General features: G+C 37.7%; 1 pseudogene; it reads right to left on the reverse strand.

Annotated features, from left to right (window-relative positions):
* Positions 1-6744: 6744 nt before the first annotated feature.
* On the reverse strand, positions 6745-6845 carry LOC111820385 (uncharacterized; annotated as a pseudogene).
* Between the last annotated feature and the right edge of the window lie 4887 nt (positions 6846-11732).

The raw sequence follows: 11732 nt of genomic DNA on the forward strand, positions 1-11732 counted from the left end.
TTGATTTCTTCTATTACCCAGTGCTATTTAAGCAAGGTTTTTTTCATTTTCCATGTATTTCATTTTTTTCTTGCTCTTCCTGTTATTGATTTCTACATTTATGGCACTGTGATCAGAGAGAATACTTTCTATTATTTCAGTGTTTTATATTTTATTGAGAGTTGTTTTGTGGCCTAAAGTGTGGTCTATTCTGGAGAACATTTCCTGTGCATTGGAAATGGATGTATACTTTGCTGCTGTTGGGTGGAGTGTTCTATATATGTCTATGAGGTCAAGTTGGTTGATTGTGGCCTTTAGATCTTCTCTATCTTTGTTGAGTTTCTTTCTAGATGTTCTATCCTTTACCAAGAGTGGTGTGTTGAAATCTCCTACTATTAGTGCATAATTGTCAATTTCTCTTTTCAGTGCTGTTAGTACTAGTTTTATGTATTTTGGAGCCTTGTCATTGGGTGCATAGATATTTATTAAGGTTACATCTTCTTTGTGGATTGACCCTTTAATAATTATATAATGTCCTTCCTTGTCTTTTATTGTTGATTTTGCCTTAAAGTCTATTTTATCTGAGATTAGTATTGCTACTTCTGCTTTTTTATGGTTGCTGTTTGCTTGATATATTTTTTCCGTCCTTTGATTTTTAATATATTTATGTCTTTGTGTCTAAGGTGTGTCTTTTGTAGACAGCATATTGACGGGTTGTGTTTTTTTTCAAATCCATTCTGCCACTCTCTGTCTCTTTATTGGTGTAGTTAAGCCATTTACATTCAGTGTGATTATCAGTTGGTATGAGTTTATTGCTCTCATATTGCTGTGCTTTTTTTTTTTTTTTTGTGGGGCTGACATTTTCTTTGTTTTTCTTAACTTCCTGTGCTGAGTTCCTTTGTTTGTGGATTTTCTTTTCATTTCTTTCGTTATTATAGATTTTATGTTTACAGAGTCTTTATGTTTTTCTTCTTTTTTATTTTAATGAGTATGTTTATTAACTTTTTTTGTGGTTACCTTGAAATTTACCCTTATCTTCCTAAGTTTGACTAGTCTTTTATTATTTGATATCACCTTGACTTCTTTTCCATTTGAAAGTTATGTACTTACACCATTTATTCCCCTTTTTATTGTTTTGACATTTCATCAATTACAGATTGATGTCTCTGTTTCCCTGTTTTAAGTCTTTTAGCTTTGTTTTATTGTTGAGAGTTGTTTACCTAGGTTGGTTTCTGGCTGATGTTGTTCTGTGTCCTAGACTCAAGCTGTTGTCTGATGTTGTTGGTTTTCTGGCCAGAGCACTCCCTTTAATGCTTCTTGTAAGTTTTGTTTGGCTTTTATGAATTCCTTTAATTTTTGTTTATCTGGAAATGTCCTAATTTCACCACTGTATTGAGAGAGAGAGTTTTGCAGGATATATGATTCTTGGTTTGCAGTTTTTTTTTTCTTTCAAGGTTTTATATATGCCATCCCATTGACTTCTTGCCTGCATAGTTTCTACCAAGTAATCAGTTTAGTCTTATTGTTTCCCCTTTGTAAGTGACTTTTCATATTTCTCAAGTTGCTCTCAGGATTCTTTCTTTGTCTTTGGTTTTGGCAAGTGTAATGGTTAAGACTGTGTGTCAACTTGGCTGGACCATGATTCTCAGTGGTTTGGCAGTTATCCTATAGTTTGGCAGCTGTGTAATGATGTTATCACCTCCGTAATGAGATCTGATATAATCACCTCCATGATGAGATTTTCTATAAGCAGCCAATCAGTTGAAAGGGAGTTTCCTTGGGCAATGTAGCCTGCATCCAATATATGTGGATTTTCTGGTAAAGCTCATGGGCTTTTGCTCACGCTGGATCTTGCATCTGGCTCCTGTTCATCTGACCTCAGGTTCTTGGGACTTCAGCTAGCAGCTCACCTGCCGATCTTGGGATTTGTCAGCCTCCACAGCCTGTGAGCTAGTGGCCTGTCAGCTTACCTGCTGATGTTGGGTCCATCAACCCCTGCAGCTATATCAGTTAGGAGAAGCCTCCAGCCTGACCTACAGGCTTGGGACTTTCCAGCCCCTACAATTACATGAGTCATTTCCTTGATATAAATTTCTCTCTCTCTCTCTGTCTATATATATATATATACATATACATATAAATGCTTCACTGGTTTAGCTTCTCTAAAGAACCTGGCCTAAGACATCAAGTATGATTATGATATGTCTTGGTGACTTTCTTTTGGTGTCTATCTTATATGGGGATCCTTGAGCTTCTTGGATGGTCAGCTTTGCATCTTTTATGATATTTGGGAAGTTTTCTGTCAGCAAATTCTGTATTTATGAATTGGTATGTTTCTTTGAGTATTGATTTCTTTTTCTTTCCAACACTTCCAGCTGCTTTCATATATGAGCACTGTAGAAAATAGTTATATTTCTATGGCATCCTATGTAAACTGGAGGGTATTTGGGAGACCCTATTTAGGGCCTTCAGTATGGATTACAGCTGAATGTGAAGAAAAGGAAAACCCTCACAACTGGACCAGTAGACAACATCATGATAAATGGTGAAGAAATTGAAGTTGTCAAGGATTTCATTCTACTTGGATCAACATTCAACGTCCATGGAAGCAGCTGTTAAGAAATCAAATGACATATTACATTGGACAAATCTGTGGCAAAAGCTCTCTTTAAAATCTTAAAAGCAAAGATGTCACTTTGATGACTAAGGTGTCCCTGACCCAAGCCATTGTATTTTCAATTGCCTCATATGCATGTGAAAGCTGGACAATGAAAAGAGAAGACTGAAGAATTGACCCATTTTAATTGTGCTGTTGGCAAAGAATATTTAATATATAGTGGACTGCCAGAAGAACAAGAAATCTGTCTTGGCAGAAATACAGCCAGAGTGCTCCTTAGAAGCAAAGATGGTGAGACTTCGTCTTGTTTACTTTGGACATGTTATGAGGAGGGAGCAAATCGCTGGAGAAGGAGATCATGCTTGTTAAAGTAAAGGGTCAGCAAAAAAGAGGGAGACCTTCAATGAGATGGATTGACACAGTGGTTGCAACAATGGGCTCAAACATAGCAACAATTGTTAAGATGGTACAGGACTGGGCAACGTGTTATTATGTTATATATAGGGTCACTATAAGTTGGAGCTGGTTCAACAACACCTAACAACATTTAGGGCTTGGTGAAAAATTCATTACATTAAAAATATTACATAGCCATGATAAGAAAAATAAAATACAAAGAATTGGTAAAGACCTTATATATTGAATTTATATGAAATTTCCAAATAAATTATTTTTAAAATTTTAAATGACAAATGTCATCTTTCTCATTTATATAGAGTTTGTATATAACTTTTTATAGAAAATTTTGTGCTTGAAACAATCCATGTAATTCTGATCGAAATCTGATGGTCACCATCAACGAGAATTTTTTCTTGCACAATTTGAAAATGTCTTTAACTATTCAAATTTGATAACATTCAAAATTGCACTTAAAGAATTCAGCTGCTTTTTCTTTTAATGGTGAATGTAGTTATGTGATAATGCATATTAATTATTTTCAAATTAAGTATTTCAAAATACCAATAAAGCTCTAATTTGCAGAACATGCATAGGTTGTTAGAGTAGTCTACAGGTAGCTTGGAGAGCATTACAAAGACACATTTTACTTTCTGACATTAAATTATATCACTACTGATGGCACCGTTGTCTTCATAATCATGGTTTATGAAGTCCTTTACAATCCAATTTTGCTTTCATCTCTTGCTTCACATATAACCACCTACCCTGTCCCCAAGCTAATATGGTTTGAGTTAGCGTCCTATGACTTCTTTTAACTTCCAGGAATTTGCATGTGCTGTTCTCTTTATTTACCCCGTGTTCACCTGCCTAACTCTTGCCTCTGGAGAAAGAGACTGTGTCATATTTGGCACTGTTTCCTTAGTGCTGTCATGAAGGCACAGAGCAGAAAAATTACTATTTGTTGAATGACAGAATTAAAGATGCTACTTTTTTGATGGAAAGAGTTAGGCAAATGCAAGAGCTGGCATTTCAACTGGGCTTTGAAGAATGTAGAACATTAGAGCATATGAGTACATGAGTGCAGAAGGCATTTTGAGTGGACTAAATAGATGACCAAAGGGATGGGGAGTAGACTGTAATTAAAGGGAAGTTCTCCAATTTGGCTAAAGTGTCAGGGAAGAGTACAAGATAGTATTTGATTGGAAGGCTAGAGTCAGACTTTAGCAAACCTTATATGAGGTCACAGGTCTGAAATGTATTCTCCAGATAAAATTAATTCAGTGAAGAATTCTGAAAATAAAAGTAACATTGTTGGAGTTCTACCTCTGAAATATTAGTCCAACATCAATCTATGCAATAAATAATGAATCAAGTTCCTGAAAAAAATGAATGAATGGCCATACCATCTCCTCTCCATACCATTTTATAAAAGGACTTCCCACACATATATCTGACATGTCCATTAATTGTTCAAGGTAAAGGAGAGAAAGGGCAAAGTACATCAAATAGAAGAAAATAGGAATTTGCTGTAATAACATGTCACCCTCCCGCAGTTCACTTTAGGGCAATCAACCATCCCAACTCAGATTCTTCACCGTGTGATCCTGGTGACCCTACTAAAGATATTTATCTGTCATTTGCTTTTATCCCCTGTCCCAAAGTTCTGTATCAGTTAATTAACTCAAAATTATGCCTTTTGTATAATGAATGTCCATGGCTTATCTACAGCTTAAGGTGTATTAACCCACTGTTTTTCATTTATGTTGTAAATATCTCCTCCCATTGTGTCATTGAGTTGCCTTTACCAGAGGTTTTTAATCTTTGTTTAACCATTGATTCTCAAAGTTCAGCTTGTATCAGAATCACTCAGAGAGCTTATTAACCCAGAGTGCTGGGCCAGACACCCAGAGTTTCTGATTCAGTAGGTATAGTGTGGGGCTCGAAAACGTGCGTTTTTAATAAGTTCCCAAGAGATGCTGATGCTATTGGTCTGAAGCCCAAATGAGAATCATTTTAACTTTTTATCTTTTATGTTGTGGCTTCTGAGTTTCTTAGTTTAAAATGTCTATGCCACTTTAATGTGATTTGTATGCTTTATTTGTTATTTTTTTCACATTTAGAGCTCAAGTCCATTTAGATCTTATAACAATGGGGTGAAAAGGGAATTTAGAAATTCTCCAGAAACCTAGGCAGGACCTCCACTTACAACTGCACAGTTGGTGTACTCTGCAATCTAGGGAGCACCATCCATAGCATTTAACCTGCTGTCATTGAGTTGACTCCAACTCATAGCTACCCCGTGTGTGTCTGTGCTCTATAGGGTTTTCAATGGCTGAATTTTCAGAAGTAGATTGCCAGGCTTTTTTCCAGGTGCCTCTGGGTGCACTCAAACCTCCAACCTTTTGGTTAGCAGCTGAGTTTGTTAACCATCTGCACCACCCAGGGATTTCATCCATAATGCAATCTTTGAGAATTATCAATTTTACCAATTCATTATATAAACCATTCTTTCCATACCATAATACTGCATATGATATCTTCCTTGTAGAACTAGATCTATTTTTAAACTATTTTTCTTTACTTCTTTATTCTGTATCACAAATCCTTTCTTCACTAGTCTTAATTTTCAAAAAGCCCTTACATTTCTTATACATTTATAAGCAAAAAAAGAATTCATCTGCTTTTTAGAAGAAATATATTAAACCGGACTCATGGATTGTCCATGTAAAATGTCTTCCTAAATGGATTTGATTTGCTAAGAATTGCAGTTCCTAATCAGACCACAATTACTATATCCTGCAATTTTTTACTAACCACCATAAACTTTCACCTAAAGCACAATAAAAAAGAAAGAAAAAAATCATTCTTTTGAACCAGGGCTTTGAACCAGTTTATTCTAGTTTGAAGCTCTGGCTGAGAATTTGCATTTCTGGCAAGTTCCCAGGTGATGCTAATAGTGCTAGTTAGGGACCAAATCTGAGAACCACCAGTAGAGCAGTGATTATCAAATTTATTATACATAAGAATCACCTGTGGATCTTGTTAAACAGTATATTGTGATTCAGTATACCTGGGTGGAATTATTAGCATCTCATGGAAACTTGTTGGAAATGCAGATTCTCAGTAGTGGTTTGAATTGGAATGAACCCGTTCAAAGCCCTGTTCTGAACCTCTTAACTGAAGTTTAAGTTATGTTTCTATTAAACAAAAATATGCATTTCTGCAGACAATGACACATTATTACTTGATAGGTGGGTGAAAAAAATTAAAAACTTTTAATTAAAAATGAACACAAAAAGCTTAAGGTAGTTATGTAATAAAATATAACTTATTGCCATAGCGACCCTATAGGACAGAGTAAAACTGCCCCATATGGTTTCCAAGGAGTACCTGGTGGATTTGAACTGCCAACCTTTTTGGTTAGCAGCCGTAGCTCTTAACCACTACACCACCAGGGTTTCCATGATAAAGTATAACAGCATGTGAACGGTAGATTTTAAATGATCCTATATGGATATTCATTGTAAAATTGTTTTAACTTTGTTGTATATTTGAAAATATTCATGAACGGTAGATTTTAAATGATCCTATATGGATATTCATTGTAAAATTATTTTAACTTTGTTATATATTTGAAAATATGCATAAGAAAATGTTGGAAAAAAATAAGGGTAAAAAAAATCTTTTAAATACCTCATCTATATTTTTATCACAAATACCTTTTTAGATGTTGTTTCCCCAAGCATGAGCATAATGTGTATCTTCATAATTCCGAGCTTGTCATCCTTGTGCAGGGGCCATGCTAATCTCTGTATGGTTCCAATTTTAGTGTATAGGCTGCCATATTTCTCATTACCATATATTACCTTTTAGTTCACTCTTTTATTTTTTAGTAATATTTTATTGTGTTTTAGGTGAAATTTTACACAGCAAATTAGGTTCCCATTTAACAATTTTTATACTAATTGTTCTGTGACATTGGTTACATTTTTCACAATATGTCAGCATTCTCATTATTTCCATTATTTGTTCTGTTTCCATTAATCTAGCTCCCTGACCCTCCTCTCATCTTGTTTTAGGATTACTGTTGACAGTTTGGTCTCATACAGTTGATTATTTAAGGGAGCACAGTACTCATGAGTCATACTGTTTATTTTATAAACCATTCTATTGTTTGGATGAAAGGTAACCTCTGAAAGTGGCTTTAGTTCTGAGTTCAAAGGGTGTCTTAGGGTGACAGTCTCAGGACTTTTAGTTCACTCTTGCTAGCGCCTCAGTTCTAACAATTCCTTGACCCCATCAAGGCCTACAAAAATTGATCCTAATACTGTGAGTGTTTCTTACCACTCAGATGGCCTCACTTCCTTCCTTACACAGCTTAGACTCTATGGTCCTTCATAATCACTCTCTTGAATACATGGTTAACTCCTGCCTCATAGTCACCTGGGAACACCTCAGTCTTGGTTAAATCCAACCCTCTGTTTTTCCTGAGGCTGCATTTAGGCAGCTAAATATGACCGAAGGAAAGCTCACAACCAAGCTTAATGGTTGCAGTCTAAATGCATGAGCACCCACCTCAACACTGCCCACCAATTCTACTAGTCCATTCTTTTTCTTCTCTTTCCTCAAACACCTCCTCACTTATCCTTATTCTCATGATGACCTTGCTTTCTATATCTCTGAGAAAATAAGAACAATCTGAAGAAAATTTCCAAAGGCTGCCACCGTGCCTCCCCACTGACCTGCAACTGTCTGTTATATAGTACCTTCTCTCTTGTTAACTGTGGATGATCTGCCCCTGTTCTAAGGCCAATGTCCCCACTGGTGTGCTAATAATAGATGAAACTTACCAAGCACTTATTATATGGCTGGCTGGCACTATTCTAAGAGTTTCATGTTTATTAACTTATTTAATTCTCATCGCAGTCCTATGAGATAGGGACTACTATTATCAGCACTTCACAGATCGAAAACTTGTTTTCAGAAGCTGAGCTGAGCTGAGCTGTCAGGTGACTGAGTAGCTGATTAAGATGAGAGCCAAAATGAAAATAACAGTGAAGCCTTTAATCACTGACTGTGGCCCCAGATCTCCTCATTCTATATTTCTCCGTGAACAGTGTGCCCAAGCGAGGGTCAGGTGGACCAGGGCAGACATGGGGTTCATCTCACTTTCGAGGGAGCCCTGAACAAAAGGCTCCTGCAGTTTTATGAAACTTGGGGGCCAGGGGAAGCTGAGGAGGGAGGGCTAGGAGTGGAAAAGCACTGAGTACTGAGTCAGAGTGGAGAAAAATGTCTTCAAGTTTTCCCTCCTTCCTCCTGATAAAGAGGTTTCCAGAGTCGCCTGAGGAAGGCGTCTGCGTGAGGCCTGATAAGGAGCCCTCATTATGGAGGTGCTTGGGCTGGATATGCAGATATGTAAAGGAGCACAGCTGGTGAGTGGCAGGACTGAGTTCTTGGGTGAGACTGCAGTGCATGTGCACCCGGTCTGGTGTGTGTGTGTGAGGGGTGTGGGGCAGGGGCAGCTTTCTCCCTGAGGCCTATGGTCAGGCCTGAAAGATCACACACAGGTTTTTAGCCAGGAGCCGAACTCTTCACCTATGTCACACAGATAATCAACATACATAGAAAAAACTTTTCCTAGAGTCACACAGCTGATAAATGGCAGGACTATGATCTGCACCGAGCCAGTCTGTCTCGAGAATCCACGCCCTTAACCACCAGCTACACTGCCTATCAGGATGGAGTAAATTGTCTCTTACCTCCTCAAGAACTTTACTCTGGCAATCCCCCCTACCCCTTGCATCATACATAATTTTCCCCTTACATAAAGGTTCTCTTGATCTCACATTGTCCTCCAGCTAACCTATCTCTCTATCCCATCTTTTCTGAAAAAATTTTCAGAAAAGTCTATATTCACCATTACTGGTTATCTCCAAAGTCTCTCCTCCCAGTCTCTGTTGGAGCCTCTCCATTTAGAATTTTACCCACAACTACTCTACTGAAATAGCTTTCAAGGTCACCAATGACCTCCATCATGTAAATCCTAATGTGAAATCTTACTTTTAAAAAAAAAAAAATCAGAAATTTATTTTCACAGATCTGGCAGCTAAAAGTCCAAAATCAAGGTGTTGACAAGGTTGATTCCTTCTGGAGGGAAAGTCTGTGTCATGTCTCTCTCCTAGCTTCTGGTAGTTTCTCACAATCGTCGGTGTTCCTTGGTTTGTGGATGTGTCACTTCAGTCTCTGCCTATGTTGTCACATGGTATTCTTTCCTGTGTGTCTCTTCTCTTTTATTTTTTTCTTCTTCTTTTTTTAGTTGTACTTTAGATGAAGGTTTATAGAACAAATAGTTTCTCAGTAAACAGTACACAAATTGTTTTTTGACAATAGTTAACAACTCCACGACATGTCAACATTGTCCCTTCTTGACCTTGGGTTCCCTATTACCAGCTTTCCTATCCCCTCCTGCCTTCTAGTCCTTGTCCATGGGCTGTTGTGCCACATTAGTCTCATTTTGTTTTATGGGCCTGTCTAATCTTTGGCTGAAGGGTGAGCCTCAGGAGTGACTTCATTACTGAGCTAAAAGGGTGTCTGGGGGCCATGCTCTTGGGGTTTCTCCAGTCTCTGTCAGGCCAGTAAGTCTGGTCTTTTTTTGTGAGTCAGAATTTTGTTCTACATTTTCCTCCAGCTCTGTCTGGGACCCTCTGTTGTGATCCTTGTCAGAGCAGTCAGTGGTGGTAGCTGAGCACCATCAAGTTGTACTGGACTCAGTCTGGTGGAGGCCATGGTAGTTGTGGTCCATTAGTCCTTTGGACTAATCTTTTCCTTGTATCTTGTTTTCTTCATTCTCCCTTGCTCCGGAAGGGGTGAGACCAGTGGAGTGTCTTAGATGGCTGCTCACAGGCTTTTAAGACCCCAGACGCTACCCACCAAGGTAGAATGTAGAACATTTTCTTTATAAACTGTGCTATGCCAATTGAGCTAGATGTTCCCTGAGACCATGGTCCCTACAGCCCTCTGCCCAGCAATTCAGTCCCTCAGGGACTTTGGAAGTGTCTATGGAGTTTCCATGACTTTTCTTGTACAAGTTGTGCTGGCTTCCCCAGTATTGTGTACTGTCTTACCCTTCACCAAAGCTACCACTTATCTATTGTCTATTTAGTATTCCCACCCCGTCCCTTGTAACCAACAAAGATTGTTTCTTTTTGTGTATAAACCTTTTCATGAGTTTTGACAGTAGTGATCTCATACAATATTTGTCCTTTTGTGATTGACTTATTTCACTCAGCATAATGTCCTCCAGTTTCATCCATGTTATGAGATGCTTCACAGATTCACCATTGTGTAATACTCCATTGTATGTATGTACCATAGTTTGTTTATCCATTCATCTGTTGATGGGCATCTGGGTTGTTTCCATCTTTTTGCTACTGTGAACAATGCTGCAATGAAGATGGGTATGCATATGTCTATTCATATGACAGCTCTTATTTCTCTAGGATATGTTACTAGAAGTGGGATTGCTGGATTGTATGGTATTTCTATTTCTAGCTTTCTAAGGAAGTGCCATATTGTTTTCCAAAATGGTTGTATTATTTTGCATTCCCACCAGCAGTGTATAAGAGTTCCAATCTCCCCTCAGCCTACCCAACATTTGTTATTTCCAGTTTTTTGATTCGTGCCAGTAATGCCAGGGTGAGATGGTATCTCATTGTTGTTTTGATTTGCATTTCTCTAATGGCTAGTGATTGTGAGCATTTCCTCATGTGTCTGTTGGCCACATGAATGTCTTCTTTGGTAAAGTGTCTGTTCAATTCCTTTGCCCTTTGGATTATTGTCTTTTTGTTGTAGAGGTGTTGGATTTTCTTGTAGATTTTAGAGATTAGACTTTTGTCTGATTTGTAATGACCAAAGATTTTTCCCCAGTCTGTAGGCTCTCTTTTTACTCTTTTGGTGATATCTTTGATGAGCATAAGTGTTTAATTTTTAGGAGATCCCAGTTATCTAGCTTATCTCCTGGAGATTGTGTGTTGTTGGTTATGGTTTGTATCCTGTTAATGCCATATATTAGGGCCTCTAGTGTTGATCCTATTTTTTCTTCTATGAACTTTATAGTTTTTCACTTTATATTTAGGTCTTTGATCCATTTTGAATTAGTTTTTGTATATGGTATGAGGTAGGGGTCCTGTTTCATTTTTTGCAGATGGACATCCAGTTTTGCCAGCACCATTTTTAAAAGAGACTGTCTGTTCCCCATTTGATAGATTTTGGGCCTTGTCGAAGCTCAGGTGACCGTAGGTGGATGGATTTACATCTGGGTTCTCAATTCTGTTCATCGGTCAGTGTATCTGTTGTTGTACCAGTACCAGGCTGTTTTGACTACCGCAGCTGTATGGTAGGTTCTAAGGTCAGGTAGTGCGAGTCTTCCTACTTTATTATTCTTCTTCAATAGTGCATTACTTATTGGGGGCTTCTTTCCCTTCCATTTAAAGTTAATGATTCATTTTTCTATCTCTTTAAAGAACGTTGTTGGTATTTGGATTGGGATTGCATTGTATTTGTAAATTGCTTTAGGTATAATTGTCTTTTTCACAATGTTGAGTCTACCTATCCATGAGCATGGTTTGTGTTTCCATTTATGTAGATCCCTTTGGGTTTCTTGCAGTGGTGCTTTGTAGTTTTCTTTGTATAGTTCTTTTACATCCCTGGTTAGATTTATTCCTAAGTATTTTATTTT

Source organism: Trichechus manatus, unplaced genomic scaffold, assembly GCF_000243295.1.
Source record: "Trichechus manatus latirostris isolate Lorelei unplaced genomic scaffold, TriManLat1.0 scaffold00035, whole genome shotgun sequence".
NCBI classification, from domain to species: Eukaryota; Metazoa; Chordata; class Mammalia; order Sirenia; family Trichechidae; genus Trichechus; species Trichechus manatus.